The 20,040-nt window shown below is 30.5% G+C and overlaps 1 pseudogene; it reads right to left on the bottom strand.

Moving 5' to 3' along the window:
• Positions 1-1,122: 1,122 nt before the first annotated feature.
• The window catches only part of LOC142328993 (mediator of RNA polymerase II transcription subunit 27-like), a 96,398-nt pseudogene continuing 77,480 nt past the window's right edge, over positions 1,123-20,040 (bottom strand).

The raw sequence follows: 20,040 nt of genomic DNA, 5'->3' as shown, positions 1-20,040 counted from the left end.
CAATTGCCAAGGATAAATGTTACTCATTTGTTTCCGGAATTTCGAAAAGAAAAGTAAAGTGAATAGATGTTAGCGTTTGCCAGTGTCGGAAAAAGTATTAAGTACTTACCTGCTTTTTTGTTATACTTACTTTTATTTTATTTATTGTTTATTTATTTATTTGACAATTTATTGTACACGTCAGTAAACAAAAAATGCACAAATTACAAAAAATACGTAGGTACAAAAGGCGAGGCTTATTCCTAAAAGAAATCTTTTCTAACCCACCTGCGATAAAGATATATTTATGTTGTAATAAGTATATTTGTAATGTTTGCGTGTAGTAGGTACGTATTAAAAATTAAATGCTGAACAGAGCCATTATTAGAGACTTTCCTAAAAGAACAGAAAGCCGAGAAAGGTTGAATTTTTTGTCCCTACTATTTCGGAAGCTGTTAGTTTGTGGAACTCAGCAGTAACGCAAATTTTCATAGTTAGATCTAATCTTCACATTTTCCATCGACTGGAAATATGGTAGAAATGTAGCTGCTGGGGGTCCACCGGACCAGCAAAATTTTGAAAGTGGTCTATGAGAAAAATAAGTTTGGGAACCTCTGCTTTACACTATCTGTTCCAATCTAATGAATGCAAGTAAAGTAATTTAAGTAAAAGAGATAAAAGTCATTTATTTTCTCTGAGAGCAATGATATTTTCTATATAGGCAATTCCTGTGGTGAAGATAGTGACCAGTCAGCCATACGAGTCAAATAATTTAAATTATTTCCTTATGGAACTAACGTATTTGTAGATGTCTTACTGTAAATTATTAGAAATCACCAAAAACATTATTTGTTGGGCAGAGTGCTGTATTTACTCTGGCAGAGAATATTTTCAGCTATTCATTTGTAGTTGGTTTTATTGTTATTGTTTTTGTTGTATTTGCTATTTTTCTAAAGTATTTAATTATTTTGTTTTGTAATATTGTAATTATAGAATTAAATACCAACTGAAGATGCAGGATCCTGTGCAAATCAATTCTTGGAATTAATATGGTAAGTTTTATTTACTGTGTTTTGGTGGTTTAAATGCATTTAATAAAAATATATCCTTTTATAATACAGCAAAAAAAGAATTTTAATGCAAAACAAATTACTGGACTTACTTCAGTTAATGTAATGTCTGTTTATTAAAATTGGTATTCTCATATGATTCTAAAATATCTTGAACTATTATAAAAAAATAAAAGTACAGGAGTTAATAAAATAGCTAAGAATATAAAATACAAATTAAAAAGAAAAACAATATTTTTTTTACAATACACATTTCTTACTGATAAAATTAACTTACACTTTTCTTTTAATTAAAAGATAACAATTATGGTTTACACTCCTCGTGATAAGGTTCTAACGTACGCAAATCACGCCATGTTGGCGGTAAAGCGCTATACAAGTGGTTATTGCATCGTTTACAAGGACCATTGAATAAATTGATATAACTATGGAACCACATCTGTAAAATAAAATTAAAAAAAAACTAAATTATCAGTGAAAATGTTACAGAATCATAACTTAACCTTATTTTAAATAATTCAACATTTTTGAAAATTAATAGTATATCAGGAAATGTTAAATCAGAACACGCCGCTCCCAAGTAGGTTCAAAATTCCCAATCTCCAGATGAAGTCTAGGTGAGATAGGCACCTACTGCCCAAAGAAAGCTTTGAGCGTTCCTTTAAGAGGGATTTTCTTATCTTATACTACTGCTACTTTGATGATGGCTCATTGTTCCCTCATCCCAACCCATAGTGGAAGACACCCACTTTGTGGCAATTCTGGTCGCCACACCACACCCTCTGTTCCGTGCCCTGAAGTGCTTTACCAGATGTCGTCTTTAGACCCTCTAACCGATTACATCTCACAGTCATCAGCCAGGCCTCAGTTGGGATACCAACAATGCAAATGCCTCTGCCGACAGTTACATCAGTAAAATTTATTATCTCAGCCAGTGCCTTTGCTTTAGTCTTCTGTCAAACACCTTCATACTTCTTTTCCTACAATATCATCCTCTGAACTAGCTAACTGAATCTGGAGAAGCGCGAATCCTGCACTTAGTCCAATTCTAAAACAGACACTTGTGACTGTAAATGTCTCAACCATCAATTAAGTAACAAGTCAATACAATGCTAAACTCGTACCGTTCAAAAAATTGTTATACATAAAATTGTTATACATAACAATGAAAATAGATATAGAACATTTTTTATAATAAATTAGTATAATATATACACTTTTTTGGCTTATACTATGCATTCTTATAGCTAAACTATTGAGTGGTCTGAAGGTGATGGTGAGGGGGGTTATTTACTTCTTAATTTCAAATGAAAAATGCCACAAAATAAGCCTAATTTGTGCTAGCTGCTAGCAGGTTCTTCTCTTTAAACCTCGAACCAAGCAATTCTAACTTTTCTTTGTTAGATGTAAGTCTCGAACCAAATTGTTTAGTTCAGACTGTAAGTAAAGTTATGGTGCACACCTATCTCTGGGTTCATACTCCTCAAAGTTATCTTTATTTAGATTACTTGTGGAACCAACCGTCTATTTCAGGTAAATTTTCTGGTGGAACTGGCGCTGGTACTGGTAGGTCTGGACCATGAGGAATCGAGCGTAAAGCAGATGGCATATTTGGATAAACAATTCTTTTTATATTCTTCAAATTGAAACTGCAAACATCAGTCGAACAAAAGTAACAATCATTGGTATGATTTTGTGGCTCTTGCCACATCACTGGAACTCCAAATCTGAAAGCTTCTTGTTCATCCTTTGACCTTCAGCACATGTGTAGCAAATGTAGTGGGGTGCATCTTGATCTCCTATTTTCACTCTAAAATACTAAATATGAAACTTGTTATATTTATTTTTTACCTTTCCACCATTAACTCACCACAAATATAACAAAAAGAATCTGCAGAATTTTTTGCAGCCTCTTGAAACCATTCTGAAAATGGAAAGTTTGCTTTTTGGCCTGAAAATATATTTTCTATAGCCAAAAATGAGTTTGATCACAGAAACTTAATTTACCAAGCTGATGGTTGAAACAGCCGCCAATAAACATGTTACATCTTGTTAAGTCTTGTCACAACCTGTCAGCCAAACTCTTCCACAATCTCATCATCTTAACCCCCAACCACCTTTTCAGACTACCCAACTGTTTAGGTATAAGTATGCATACTACAAGCCAAGAAAGTAATTTATTATTTAAAAAAATGTTTTATGACAGTGTCTGAAAAGTTTTGTCCCTCAAGATGAAGATGTTAGCACTTGTCAATAAAAGTTTAGAAATGTATTTGCACTTGCATTGTAAGGTACTCATTAAAATGTTAACCATTTTGGATGCTCAGTTGTTTGATAATCATCTGAGTAAGTTACTGTATGTATTTTTGTAAAACTGGAAAAAATCAAATATCATACTGTGATTAACTACTTGCATTTGAAAGGCAATATAGTTATGCAAATTAAAACTGAATTAGATGCTGCTTACAGGGACTCTGTCCCATCATTTGCCACCGTGAAAAGATGGGCCGCTGAATTTAAACATGGTCGTACCAGCTTGGTTGATGACTAGCATTTGGGACGGTCAAAAACTGCAACCACCACAGACATCAATGAAAAAGTTCACCAAATGGTACTGGACGACAGACGAATTAAGGTTAGAGAGATATCAGAGGCTATGGGCATATCAGAAAGAATGTGTTTGTCATATATTAACTGAAGAATTGGATAAACATAAAGTATCCATGCGATGTGTGCCACATTTGCTCACTCTGGACCAAAAGTGCATTCAAATGAACATTTCTAAAGCTCTGCTGGAGCAGTTTAAGCAAAATGAATCAGATTTTTTTCATCAATTCATAATTATAGATGAAACATGGATCCACTAATACACTCCTCACATGAAACAACAGTCAAAACAGTGGACTGCAAAGGGTTAACCTGCTCTGAAAAAGGCGAAGACGGTTTCATAGGCCAGGATGATGATGGAGACTGTTTTTTGGGATAGTAATGGAATTTTTTTTATTGATTATCTTCAAAAAGGTAAAACAATAACGGGACAGTATTACGCACCATTACTTGACAAGCTGAAAGCAGAAATTGCAAAAAAATGACCATATTTGAAGAAGAAGAAAGTGCTTTTCCATCAGGACAATGTGCCTGCTCACACTTCGATGGGCATGGGTAAAATTTACGAATTGCACTTAGAATTGGTTGACCACTCACATATCTGGCCCCAAGCAACTTTTTCTTGTTTCCTAACCTTAATGTTTCGCTTGTAGGAAAGAGATTTTCATCGGACAAGGAGGTTATCACATACATAAACACCTATTTTGCGGAGAAAGACACCAGCTACTATTTGGAAGAGTTAAAGAGGTTAGAACATCGCTGGAAAAAGTGTATAGACTTGAAAGGAGACTTTGTTGAAAAAGAAAACTATACCTGACAGAAAAAAATACGTCTTTCTATGTTAGGCTCAAAACGTTTCTGACAATCTTCGTATGTCTATTTTTAATGTCTTCACATTTTTGCATTTTTAAACTTTTTACAAATTTTGAAATTTGGGAAAAATCCAGATGTGATGGAAAAAAGTGAAATTTGTTTTCAGATTCAGTGCTAAAAAATACATAGGAACCAATTATCAAAAGTTAAAAAATATTCCACAACCCAAATTTTGCAGGCTTGTGTATAATTAAAAAAAAGAATATTATAAGCTCACCATAAAAGAACGAACAGCCAATTCAGGTAAAGTGGGTGAATAGAAATGTAACATTGCTGCATGTGCATGTTCGGTAACCTTGCTAAATACTTTATGCCTAGACTCTGTCCACAGTTCAAGAGATTCACCATAACCTTTAACTACCAACCCACTCAATCATTAAACCTTTAAAGGCTACTACAGCCTGTAATACTCGTCCTAAAGTAACCTGTAAACAAAAATATATCAAATAATAGAATCTTTTTTTTGTATCAACTTAAAAAAAAAATGTAGTCATCTCATCAAACATCCTTAGGCTGTTTAATGATAAATTGTCATCAAACTATTTATAATAATATACTTCATGAAACAAAAGCATTTTTACTTCAAATTAAAATCTACAAAAACCAATGCACATTGACAACAGTGGAAAATCTCTTATAAGGGAGCAAGACTAATTACAGTTAAAAGTCTCATGATTATAGGTAATTTGAAGTGTTCAACTGCAATCATAACTAGTGAAGAAGAAACTAACAGCTACATGACAGTGTTTGTATTAAGTTGGTTATGTTATCTTAACACATTCACAATTACATTTTACTACAGTAATTATTGTTGATGGTGATTTCTAAAAAATTGATTTCAGTAATGTTTACAGAGAATAACAGTACATGTTTTTGATTTATTGTATAAAACTCCAGCTAACATAAAAAAAGAAAAAGGATGTTACACATACTAGAGAAAGGCAAGCACAAAAGTTTTTTAAAAAAATGAAAATTTATCCAAGTTCAATTTTTAAATACTACAAACTTTGGTACCCGTGATTTAACCATTTATCAACACACAACAGACCAACAAAGTATAAATTAGTTTATGACACTGTAAAATTAAATTAATAAGTTTAAATTAGCTTGATGCATCCAAATTCATAATAATTAGTAATAATAGGCTAAATACATATAAAATAATTGGCAACAAAGAAACGGCACTCGTCAGGAAAGCAAAATTCACTCAAAAGTTTTTTTCAATCATCACAGGACTGAATTTTCAAAGAACTGTATATACTGTACTAAACTTCAGACAATTTTGTAATTAAGTTTATTTTTTCAGTTAATTTTCCTGGTTTGTTAATGTAATGTGTAAAATTAAACGTAGTTTGAAGTGTAATAGGATTTTTCTTAACACCTCCCTATTATCTGACATTTTTGCTTATCCGCGATGTTCTGCCAGCCCATTTATGGGCTCTGGCAGAGCAAGACTCTACTGTATCATCTAGTTATGGAAAAATATTTTTTAAAAAATGAAAAAGAAACGTTTATGACTTTCCAAACAATCACCAAATTATTTGTTTCATTTATATAATACCAGATTACAGAGTAACAGCACAGTGACATGATATTCTGCAGATGCCAAGGCATCTGTACGCAGTCTGGCATATAATTATAAATATACCGGTAAATGTGTAGTCTTGAACAGACTCAGGGTGACCACCACTCCTGAGACTTGTGGTTAATTGAAACCCAACCACCAAATAACACCGGTATCCATAATCTATCATTCAAATCTATATAAAAGCAACTGTCTTTACAAGGATTCAAACCTTAGAACTCTCGACTTAGAAAATCAGCTGATTATCTTTTGCAATGATGAGTTTAACCACTAGATTAACCCAGCTGGTTAAATGAATGAACTGACTTACTAAAATTGCTAGAACGTATCTACAAATTATGTGGGCTTCTAAAGAAACACATTCAGAAAGGTTACTTACCACAAATGGTCCACACGCACATATATATATATATATATCACAAAATGGCATATGGTCCTCATGAAAGTGGTTAAGAAAAATATTTGTATTACTACAATTTATTTACTAATTTTTTTAATTTAATCATGAAATTATTTATTAATGAATTAATAATTAATTGATAGAGGACTGACAATGAATCTAAATGATTTACTTTACATATACATGCCTCTGATCATCAATTAAAACTTCAAAACTACTTTCCTTCATACCAGATCACATTTTGGATTATTGTGAAACTAACGTAACTACAGCAAACTAGCTTTTTTTTTTATGTAATTGCATTTTTTACACACTTTTTGAAGAAAAGTATAGTATTACTTTCAGTTGCATGGTAGGAGTGTAGATGAAAATGATCTTTTTTTTTAATTTGAGGTAAAATGAGTACAAAAATACCAATCCCTTAAATTGGGGTTCCATTATATATATATATATATATATATATATATATATATATATAAAATTCTATGTATAAAATGTATATATAGGCCTATGAATAAAATTTTATGGCTTGAAAATCTCCAAAACTATAGAATTGATTTCATTGAAATTTAGATATGCTGTAGTAGTGTATCTGAAAGGTTTTACACTCAATTTAAGGCAAAAAAGGATTTTCATTATCTATCACCAATGAATTAAATCATGCAATGCACTCAAAACTACAATTCCACTTAAATATAAATCAAATATGCTAGACTGCAGCACATGTAATTTATTAAAAGTACATTTTAGTAAACCTTTTTCTGAAATATTTTTTATTATCTTTAATTTAAATATTAAGCTAATTATTTTGCGTTCTTTTGTTTATGTTACTGTTATAAATTTAAAAATAATGTTTACTATACATTTTAAAATATTTAGCTTAATATTTGATGTAAACTTATAAATGGAGCTATAGTTTTCATGAAAGCATTAGTTTAACTGCACAATTTAATAGTACCAGAACACCCTTTTTTTGGCTCTAACTCTGGTTCCTGTGAACCGATTCATCTGAAAATCAATAAGTCTATATTACAATTAGGTTTACATGACCTCCATCAAGTTTTCTCAAAACTGGTTAAGATTTGCATTTGGCAGACAGGATGGAAAAAATTTATATGTATATAAACATGACTGGGTGCAGTACTGAAAAATCCATTAAAACTTCTTTGTTGTTATTCATGTGATTAATGTAATGTCAACATATTAAATTTGATCAATTAATACATTATTTAAATAACTATAATTTATGTATTCTTTGTTGTTTAAATACCTTTTGATGCAACATTGATAGAATATGGGTAAACAATTATAATGCTTATTAAATATAGCACTATAGGTAACAAATTAGTATTATACTGGGTGTTTCAGTCTTATTTTATACACATATTGCTCCCATCAAAATAATCAAAATAGTTCATATAAATATATATCTTTCTTTCTTTCTTTTTCCTGTTTAGCCTCCGGTAACTACCGTTTAGATAATTCTTCAGAGGATGAATGAGGATGATATGTATGAGTGTAAATGAAGTGTAGTCTTATACATTCTCAGTTCGACCGTACCTGAGATGTGTGGTTAATTGAAACCCAACCACCAAAGAACACCGGTATCCACGATCTAGTATTCAAATCCATGTAAAAATATCTGGCTTTACTAGGACTTGAACGCTGTAACTCTCGACTTCCAAATCAGCTGATTTGGGAAGACGCGTTAACCACTAGACCAACCCGGTGGGTTATATAAATATATATCTGGAAATTCTATGTTTTCAAGTTACGGTTAGCAAAAGACTTTAGCCAGATTTCTGCACTAAAAGTCAAATAATGCTACACTACAACACTACAAACAAAATTATTAAAAAAAAACTTACTAGCATTGTCAGCGATCTTAAATTAAAATTTTAAAAAGAGTCCCAGAACTATACCTTCAGTAGTTTCACAGAAAACTGTTGTAAAATTTAAAAATTTGAGTTGAAAAGCAAATTAAATTTGGCATAAATTTACTCTGTTAAATTGCCAATAAACTAAATAAAATTTTTAAGACAAAATTTTAAAGAATTTAATCTTGAGAAATTTTGATTTAATTAAAATAAATAAAAACAGAATAAATTTTTTTTAAATGTATTTAAAACCAAACAGCAAAAATTAATTTAATAAAAATCCTTCTCTGTTGCACCTCACTTTTAGCAGCAAAGATTTACATTAGTTTATTAACTTCTCCGACATTGTGAGACGTCTGTTTTCATCACTAATGCTAATTTGAACAAAAGTGTTCTCTTAGTATAATAGAATTCCTATGAAGATGATTTTTTTTCAATAATTTTCATCTTTGATAAATATATTTTCTTATTTTAATTTAATTTCTAAATTAGAATATTACATAATTTTAAAAATATTTCACATATTCTAAATAAATGAAAAACCCAGTTTAAATTATACAGTATAAAAAAAATTTGCATCCTTAGAAAAATATTTTGTATTATACAATATTAATAATACATAAATATTAACATTTATCTATTATGCATAGATTGCAAATTTTGTTTTCAGTAAAATAAGATCCTTTATTTAATTACTTATTAGACAATTCCTTTATTAAAAAATATTATTTCAGCACAATTTACATATTATTGGAAAATATGTGAAAACTTTCCTTCTGCAAACCCTGTGAAATATGATATGAATACATGATGACCGTAGTTAAACAGAAAGTCACAGAGAATAAATAATATTATAAATATCATTTTTTCAGTTATGGCTGAAGGAGAAAGAATTACAATTATTACTTTAAGAGTTAGTTATTGCGTCTAATTTGGATTAACCTTGACCTTCAATGTTTTCTTCCTTTATTGGAAAACATAAAGAACAAATTACTTTGTTATAAAATCTAATTTTATTTGGTTCCTATTTTTGTCCTTATGAAACAATTCTGTTTTTATAAAAATTAATTTTTAATGTTATTATTATTACTATGACCCAAGTGTCTGAGATTATGGGAATTAAATTAATTGTTTTTGTCTGTTCTGTTTTTAATGTAAATTTGCTACATAATGTTTGTTAGTTTATTATTTATTCTTTAGATAGATTTTCATTATTTATTTTGTTTTTCACACTTGAAAATTTATGTATATGTATACACTCGTGTATATTTATTTTGTTTAAACTTGTTTTTTTATAAAAGTATATCACTTATACATCTGAGCATAAGTTTACAAATAAAATAAATATTTTCTAAAACAATTCAGATAATTAGATCAGTAAACTCCAAAATCAAACATAAAACCTGTATTTACTTATTAAAATAGTCGTCAATTTGAGAGATTAATAAAGAAATTGAGTTAATAGATGGAAGTAATAAATTAAGAGTCGCCATAGCATGTTCGACAGTGGGTTATTTAGTGGCGAACCACTAAACACAGTGGGCCACTGTCAAACAACCTGACGCCATTTTTTATAGTATTTACGGCTATTTCAGGCAAAACATATCCCCAAATAATTATTATAATATAAAAATTTCACTGGTACAAAGGGTCAGCAGCATTTTACGACTGAAATGGTGGCAGAAACATCCTGAAACCTTGAGTAGCAATTCTAAACTTAGAAACTGTACTGGTAATTATATTAGCATTATTTTCTCTTTTTTTACGTAATTAATTCACTTGATTTTAAGTTTAAGGCAAGGGCATGGAAATATCTTATGAATATATTGTAGTTTGAGAAAAAATGTCAAAACCTAACAGGGATTCAAAAATGAAACCTGGTTAAAAATCAGGACATTAATATAACATAGCTTTACTGTTTGAATTGTTTGACCCTTTTTGTAACCCTTCGTTAAAAAAGAAGAATCCCAGAACAGGCCTACAGGTAGTCTCACCATCTACTGAGTTATTAAGGAAATTGGCAGCTCTCTTTTAAGAAGAAGCATAAGTGTAATTCTTTTCTAAATTTTGCAGACAGAATTAGTGTAAAAGATGATAATTCCATTACATCTAATCAAGAAAAAGTATCAATAATTACTTGTTCTAGACATACTTTGGTAAAATTTCTATATTTGAATAATAATTTTTGCAACAGACAAATAACAAATTTTGTTTCTGGTCCTGGTAAACACACAAGTTATATTACATATATATATATATATATATATATATATATATATATATATATATATATATATATATATATATATATATATATATATTATATGATATATATATATATATATATATATATATATATTATATGATATATATATATTACATATATATATCATATTTCTTAGGCGAACAATTTTACTTGAGAATGTTTCTAGATGGTTTGTCTTAAAGATAGATTTTAATTTATAAGGAGCAGAATACGTCTTCATCCTTTAACAATAATCTAAATATTGATATAAAATCAAAATATGTTATTTTAATCAATTACCTGTGATACCACATTTGTAGCAAAAGGTCTTGATACAGATACATTCATATCTGGATACAAACGATCAATAGTTGCTATTACTGTATCAACTGCTCTGTAAACAGAACAAAAATAAGAATGAAAATAAGCCATATCATAATAATTATTAATAAGGGTATTTAAGGATGATCTGTGTCTTAACACAAATAATTTAATAAAACAATAAAATAAATGTTTAGTAAAAAACTGATAATATAGTAAATAAAAAAATATGTTCATAAATAAAGCACAAGCAATAACTGTCTGGATGAAAAGTAAAACTAAGCTTAGGTCAACCAAAAGCTAATACAGAAACGTAGTTAAATTGATCATCTGTTTTAATGAAATAATATAAAATTATTTAGTGTTAGCAGCACACTATTCCATACTGCTGGGCATTGCTGTTTCATAGTGCTTGTGATTCAATAAATACTGTTTAATCTTTGTAATTACTAATTTCTATATAGTTAATCAAAATCAATCACTTCATTTTTTTGTTTACATCATGCATCCTAAATTACTGTAAAGCAAACGACTCATTAATAACAATGAATTAAATTAATAAGGTTTTTCTAGTTTAACTACTCAAACAATATAAAAGGTTTACGTTTATTTAATATTAAATCAGCGGATTCATTAAAATTCAATGTGACATAATAACACTTATATCCATATATTAAACATAAACAATTCAATGAAAATTAAAAATACTGTTGACATGTGACATCAAATTGATTGAAGTTAGTATTATTTAAGTCTATTTTTTTTTTTTTTTGAAAAATTCATCTCTTCAAAAAAACGTTAGTGGTAAAAGTTAAAGATCATCTATCTTAATGCAGAGATCAAACATTTGGAGCACAAAAAATAAAGCAATAACTAATCATAATACAGGTGCACTGCTTATATCAATAGTAAGCAGTGTGGCAAGGGGAATAACCATGCTTGATGGGACAGGCAAGATGAGGAAGGAATGTTACCTTGAATCACAGATTGATTTCAAAAGTACTTAAGTCACAAAATAATAACAGTTCAAATTCAAATTTCATAGTTCATAAACCATACTGTAACCTAATAATAAATAGAACAGTAATATCGCAAATGTATACTACTTACTGAGGAGACACATTATGGCTGCTTGTCAGAGTCTTTTTCCGTTTTGCTGTGCTTGAATTAGTGTATGATCTTTTAAGAGAATTCTGACTTAGAAGCGCAACAGCTAAATTACTATATTCATGTACCTAAAAAAGTAATAAAAAAGTGAAATTTAAACAATATCCATGCTCTTCAACTGAAGTTTATTCAATAAAAATACATGGAATCCTTATAGAACAAAAGATAAACATATATTATTTACATATACATCAATTCAACAGCAATATCCTTCCTCTACAAGGAACAACATATAAGTTACTGAAACTATAAACAACTCAATTTTAATTTGGCTGTATTAATTAGTTCAACAAAAAATGAAAGGTAATTTACAGAAAAATATGACTTCTTAAAACTATTTTAGGTACTTACGTATTAACGCCACCGCAGCTACAGCTGCTGTTTAGGTTATGTTGACTTCGTGTACTGACAAATCAGACGTATATCAAAATAACCTAACTAAATATAACCTACGCTCGCTTCGCTCGCTAACCTCTTACGTATTAATGCCACTGCAGCTACACAGCTTTATTTAAAAACAAAGTAGTCAATCGGATTTCAGTGCTGTAACATTAAGGTTATACTATTAATAAGTTGTATATATTATGCATATTTAATTTTAATTATAAGAGATTAGCAAGCGAAGGTTATATTTAGTTAGGTTATTTTGATATACGTACAATTTGTCAGTACACGAAGTCAACATAACCTAAACAGCAGCTGTAGCTGCGGTGGCGTTAATACGTAAGTACCCTATTTTATAATGAGAAACTTAACACAGAAATGTTTTAAATGTCATGAACAATGAATTAAATTAGTCCATCATTTGCTTCATGAAGGCGAAGCTCATTTACTCTAGTGGAAAAAAATTAATCAACTTTTTCACTCCATCAGTTCACAAGACCAAGCAACAATAAAAGAGGTAACGGGGATTTTATTTCTGTATTTTACATGTTTCCAATTGAAATTTCAGATGAAATTTTCAAAATAAGTCTTTACAATAAAGCATAATTCTTGGAAATTGCCATAGCTGACAAACACAAATGAATGGCAACTGAAATGACACATTTACTTCAATCATGACATTTACTAAACCTTTAGATCACAGTAGCAACTTATAAACAGTGTAACATAAAATCTGCCCATACTCGCATCATATATCTTCAACAGTATCCTTTTTTAAAACACCCATTTTACTATATTATGTTCTGGTTTGAATTCATATTACAATAAATTCATAGTTACACAAATTACCTTATCAGTCCATTTGTAACTTAAAACAACTTGATTATACAACTGTTGTCTTTCTTGTGCACTTTCTTGACTTAATAATGATGTGTTACCAAGATTAAAAGGTCCAGGAGGAGGTGTCAGTGAATTTACAGCTTGCTCAACATCCCTGAAAAAAAAATTAATAAATTAACCTTCAAAACCTATATTTTTTTAACATATCAATAAATCATAAAACTTTTTAAAGCCAATGCCTTGATATCAAAATCCAGACTGAATATTGCTTTTTTAATTTCTAATGCTTTTTTTAATTAACTAAAAACTTCCTTCATTTCTTCTTTTTCTTGTTTGAAAAAATAATATAATGTAATATATTTTCTTAAATTAGATATATAATAAAACTGTAATTTTGCTGAATGAGTCCAAAGAATAATTATAAAAACAAGAGATAAATATTAAAAATTAAAAAACACGACCCAAAAAACATGGTTGACAAACAGTGCTCTTTAATATAGGATAACTAAAGAGTGCGTGAATGACAATTTTGTATTAGTATTTGTATATGGAACATATTTTTTTTTAAATTTATTTAAACATATATTTATATAGCCTATAACATTCCTGGTAACGTAAGAATTCCAACATACGGGAGCATACGTCTAAATTGGTTCAGCCATTGAGCTGCCATGGTGGAACAATCATACATATATACACACATGCTAAATACAAGGGATGATTTTTTTTAAACCTCTGATTGTGCATCTAAGTAAACAAGAAATAGGTGGGAGCCAGGTCTGCGTGTCATGGGATTGCACCCCCCCTGCCGCAACCTCTGCCATTGCTGGCTCCATTGCATCAGTCTGAGTTGAGCTATGGACAATTGAACACGGCCGCTATAAATGAGCTCCCGCCAAGTGCAAGTCACAAAGTGTGATACGTTTTCTGCAAGCAGAAGGATGTAGCACTGCTGAAATCCGTTGTAGAATGAGCTTAGTATTTGGTAAAAACTTTATAAATGATGGTAGTCTTAGGAATGATGTAGGAAATTTAATGGGTAAACAGACATCCATGAAGGTGGGCAAGGACACAAGTCCGTCAACGCCTGGTTGAGCGTGTTGATGATTTTTTTCTATGACAAACAGAGATTTATGATAAGTGATCTTTCTGCAGATCTCTCAGAAATTTCAAGGTCTTCTCTGTACACATACACAATTGCGACTAAAAAGGCTAATATACCGGAAACTGTGTACACGCTGGGTCCCAAAAATGTTGAGTATTGATCACAAAATGCTGCAAATGGCATCAGCCTTAATGTTTCTCATGCATTAAGGCATTAAGTCTTCAGAAAAGACTTTTTAAAGTCTATCATTACTGGTAATGAGGACTTGGATCCAGTAAGACAACCCAGAAACTAAAGAACAGTCTAAGCAGTGAATGCACACTTCTCCAAACAAGCCAAAAAAGTTCAAACAGATACTGAGCAACAGAAAAACAATGGCTACAGTTTTTTGGGAACATAAAGTTATCTTGTTGGTGGAGTTTATGGAGCAGGTGGCAACAATAACAAAGGAAGTTTATTGTGAATCTTTACATTGCCACCACAGAGTTATCCAGAATAAATGAAGAGGCATGCTCCCATCTGACATGGTTTTGATCCACGACCGCACTGTGCCAACGTGACGCAAGACCTTCTCAAACAATTCAAGTGGGAAGTTTTTGACCATCAACCGTTTAGTCCAGACCTAGCACCTAGTAATCTTCACCTCTTTCAAGAATTGAAGCCATGGTTGGGCAGACAACACTTTGCCACCAGAAGAACTTCAGGAGGCTGTCAAGAAGTTCCTTACCTCATGGCGGCAAACTTCTTTGAAGAGAGCATCGGAAAGCTGGTGTCACGATACGACAAATACTTCAATCGTTTTGGCGATTATGTAGAAAAATAAGTTAGATGCTACTCAACTTTTAGTAATAAAATAATTTTGTTATATCAAAGTGTCTATTTTTACAGCACATCGGAGGTTGAAAAAAAACAGCCCTCACACATTTCACTCTTTTTTGGGCAGTCATTGTACAGGGAGTGACAGAAATAACTACCCAGTTTGAAAGGCTAATAAAAAAATACGTAATAGATTTTAGTCAAACGTTTATTATACCATAATAAGAATTGTCATTGCCATTTATTGTATATCTAAATGATTAGTTTCAGTTACTTAAAAATAATATCATTTAAATGGCGACCGTCATTGTCTATACACGACTGAAGCCTCACTCGGAAATTGTGCATTACTCTCGTCGTCATCTCTTGTGGAATTTCCGTGATTTCGTGTCGGATAGCAGCTTTGAGTTCGTCGGTTGTTCTCGGTTTGTTTTTGTAGACTTTACTCTTTAAGTAGCCCCATAGAAAGAAGTCACAAGCAGCAAGATCGGGTAAACGAGCTGGCCACGGACGGCATGTTACCTCGCAGTGAGATTAAACGCCCTGGAAACATTTGTCTTAGGACTTACATAGATTGTCTTGCTGTGTGAACGGTTGCACCATCCTGTTGATACCATACAACACGATTTCCAATTTCATTCAGTTTTGGCTTCAGGAAGTTGTTTAGCATGTGTACATAACGTTGAGACGTAACTGTAACTGTTCGCCCTTCCTCCTCAAAAAAATACGGGCCTATGATTCCAAAGTCTGCTACAGCACACCAAACTGTAACATGTTGGCTATGGAGGGGTCGCTCATGCAGTTGTCTAGGATTATTTTCTGCCCAATAATGAAAATTTTGCTTATTGACATAACCTGATAAATGAAAATGTGCTTCGTCAGATGAGAGTACGACTGCATTGTTTGGAACATTTTCAAGGATAGCGTGACAAGATGCAATACGACTGGCCCAATCACATTCACTAAGTTCCATTATTTTATACGGGTGGAAGTGCAGGTCTTGGTGTAAAATTCTTCTCACTGTTCGATCAGATATTCCCAAGCTGTCAGCGTGCCTATGGGCCGGACGCCTTGGAGATCGTGTAACTGCTTGCTGGAGTAGTTGAACGTTCTGTAGAGTTCGAACGCTGCGAGGTCTACCTGGCGGTGGTTTTTTCATAGCTGAACTCGTAACTAAAATTTCTAACCCATGTTAGAATGGTTTTCCTGTCAGGGATTGCACCGTGTCGACTTATCCCGAAGTTTGTACGAAATAAATCGCTGCGTACAGATTACAGAATCACAATTTTTAAAATAAGTTTCGATGACGAACTCACAATGTTCACCGCTCCACGCCATGTTGGCGACTGAAAATTGCAACACCAGACATGCACTATGGAACCAGTCCGGACCCGCCTACTACCACTAGCGCTGAGCTACGACAGTGGCAAATTCAAGAGTTATTTCTGCCGCTCCCTGTATAACTGCCCAAAATGACAGAAATGGACTTTCTTATTACATGTCCATTTCTGTGTATATCAGTTACTTTTTGTTCTGGTTTGGATCCATTGTGGTTTTGTATTATACTAGCCAACACGCTTCTTGAATTTTGAAAATTGGAAGATCGGTTGCAAAGATATAACATTTCAAAATAACCGTTATCAGTTAGATTTGATGAAATCTGATTTGGACTTATCTGCCTTCCATTATAAGATCCAAATATTTAATTAATTAATATTTCATTCGGCTATAACTCTGGAACCAGTGAAAATAAGTACTGCTTATGATACACCACTAAAAAGATCTCGATGAGGGCTTATTACTGCAGTTAAGAAAAAGTCCAAAATCCAAATTTTTTTGGATTTTAGTCTATTAATAACTAATATTTTAGAAATTGTGTAACTGTCCACTTTATTAAAAAAGTGGAGGATTGTATCTCACTTTCAAATGAAATAAGTTTAAATGAAGTGCAGCAAAAACTGTGTATATGTAATTTAATAAGCGAACAATAAGTCATGTGATGTCCACATCAGAGTTTTAAGAAAGAGGAAGTGAACATTAAATAATAATATCTGTTAATTTGTGATCTTGAATAACAATGTAACTTGACCAGCATAGCAGGGAAAAAACATGCAATTCATTGCCAGTTTTCTTTGTTTCTTTTATTTTCTGCTGTAAATTCAATTAAAGATAAATAATTTCATTACAATTTTTGTGAACCAGAGATGACCACATTTTTGAAAAAAAAAAAAATTTTCACCAAAAAGCTTTTTAATAAATTCAAATTTCAAAAAGGCGAAATCAAATCACATGTTAAATATATTTATGGGATTAAACATGTTTTGGTCAAGTTTTTTAAGTTTAAAAACACAAAATCAGGATATACTTTGCTATCTTTAATTATTTGCTACATAACATACATTAATACAAGACAAAATAAAAAAAATGATTAAAAATAAATTACAAACTCTATCTATCTACCTCAAATGTTGTGTAACTGCACTAAGTAATTCTTGCAATTCAAGAAGAAACTTGGTTTCTCTCCCTTCTTCACCATGATCTGCTCTTAATCCAATCCGTTGGCCAAACTGCTAAACACCTGGCCAACACTGCAACGAAGCACTTTGATCGAACTTAAGGCCGTATAAAACGGCTCCATTTTTATGTGAGTACTGTAATTAGAATGTAAAATATACAAACTATTTAATGTTATATAATAGAGTATACAACATATAAACGTACATATATGCTATTAAAAAAAAAAAAAATACTGCAAAATATTAATTTATTTTTTGAGTAATCATTATGTTTTTATTCATTGATTATCAATAACAATAGAAAAAAATTACTACTTTCTACTAAAAAACTTTAATAGTAGGACTTAATATTAAAAAACAGTTCATTAATTGATAATAAATTTTATTTTTATATTTTTTTTAAATAAAGCAAAATTAATAAAATTATATAACTATTTAATATTATTTCATCTGTAACCACTCAAAATTCTTAACCTAACCTGGCTATTTAAAAGTTATCTAATAAGAACTACTACTACTACCCTTCCATTATTATTACTAATTTCTCCATACTCCATTTCTTCTCTCCCAGTTAATTTTTTTTTATTCAGTTTTAAAACAAACCATTACAAAATTTTTCAATCTGTTTACCATATATAACTCTCCTATAATTAGAGCAATGTTTCCAGAACAATGGAATCTTTCATGCTTCTCACTACACAGTCTAATATTTTTATAATGGCACCCAAAGCAAATCCAAGTTAGAAGCAACATTAGTTAGAATCTCTTCTCTGAAATTAATGATAGTGAGATCATTAGGTAGAGAGCAGTTCATTACACAGTTAGTCCTTAGTGAGTAGATATTCACATAAATATGTAGGTTGTCTTTATGTTTTATATATTAAAAAAAATTTTACTTGAAAATATTTCAACAAAATGCAAAGCTTTTTGCTACTATTATTACACCAAATATTCCAGCTAAAATATGTCTTAAGTCATCTTCATCAAGTCAGAACAAGCAAGCTCTTATGAAACTAAATAGGTTCAGAACATTGTTTGATACCACTAAATATATATTATTATATAATATCATATATATTATACATAAAAAAACATATATGTATATTTTTTTTGTTTGTTTTAAAAGCGATTCAAGCCATTTACTATCACTTGCTTAACTATCAAACGTGTCTTTTCTGAAAAATTTATTTTAAATAAGTTCTTTTTTTTTAAATATTATACTTACTAGTTAAATAATATTAATTATAATTAATACTTAAACTTAAATTTTTCTGATTAAATCTATATTATGAAAATAAGTAATTACAACTTGATTTTTCTTTAATAATTTTCAGAAATAATGTAAGGTATGATAATAATTGCAAAATATCTTTATAAACTGTTAAACAATAAATGAATGTTCGCATCAATTTACTTATCTACCCAGATGAATAAATAGTTTATATACACACACGTACGTGCATACAATCGCACACAAAATCAAGGTGCTTACAACATCCCAAACAACATACTCTTTTTTAAAAAAATATTAAAGAGAGATAACATTAAGAATACAAAAATTCTGAACTTTTTGTATATCAAAAACAAGATTTTGCTATGTAAATTGCAATATGTAAAAGAAGCTGTGGGCACTGACATTTAAACAAATTTCTTGATGTCAGCTTATTTTAAACCTAATATATTTAAAACTAAATTATCTAAAATGTTAAAACTGCAGTAAACATTATGTTTTTTGCTGGATTTTTTTTTTATTTGCATATAACATATCTGTCATATAACAACAAAACAAAAAATGTACCATACGTTTTCATATGCTAGATCACTCTGTGTAAATTTTGAATTTTGTGTTCTGTCCACTTTTGGTTATGCCATCAAAAAACAGAATTTTTTTTTAAATTTCACATTCAAGGCCAATTTGTTTATTTGAAGGAAGGTAAAAATAATGGGTTTCCATACTCCCATATCCTATATTCCAAAACAGAGATATTGGACCTCCATAAACCCTAAAAATAATCTATTTTATCACAAACAGAAAATAAAACAAATTAACAAATATCAGTTCATACAAGTTTGTCCCTTATGAATTAATTTAAACTTGAAAAAACTCAATTTTAAGTTTTAACTTTATTCTTACATCCAAAATAAAACAAGCCAGTTTGCATAGCATCTCACTTTTTGGACTGTAAGTTTCTTAATAGAGAAGTTTTCAAAATAAACCAACATATTTTAATAACTACAAATGTTATTAAAAGAAA

This window comes from Lycorma delicatula, chromosome 8 (assembly GCF_047948215.1).
Source record: "Lycorma delicatula isolate Av1 chromosome 8, ASM4794821v1, whole genome shotgun sequence".
NCBI classification, from domain to species: domain Eukaryota; kingdom Metazoa; phylum Arthropoda; class Insecta; order Hemiptera; family Fulgoridae; genus Lycorma; species Lycorma delicatula.
The sequence above is the reverse complement of the archived record's forward strand: the minus strand, read 5'-3'. Positions and strand labels throughout refer to the sequence as shown.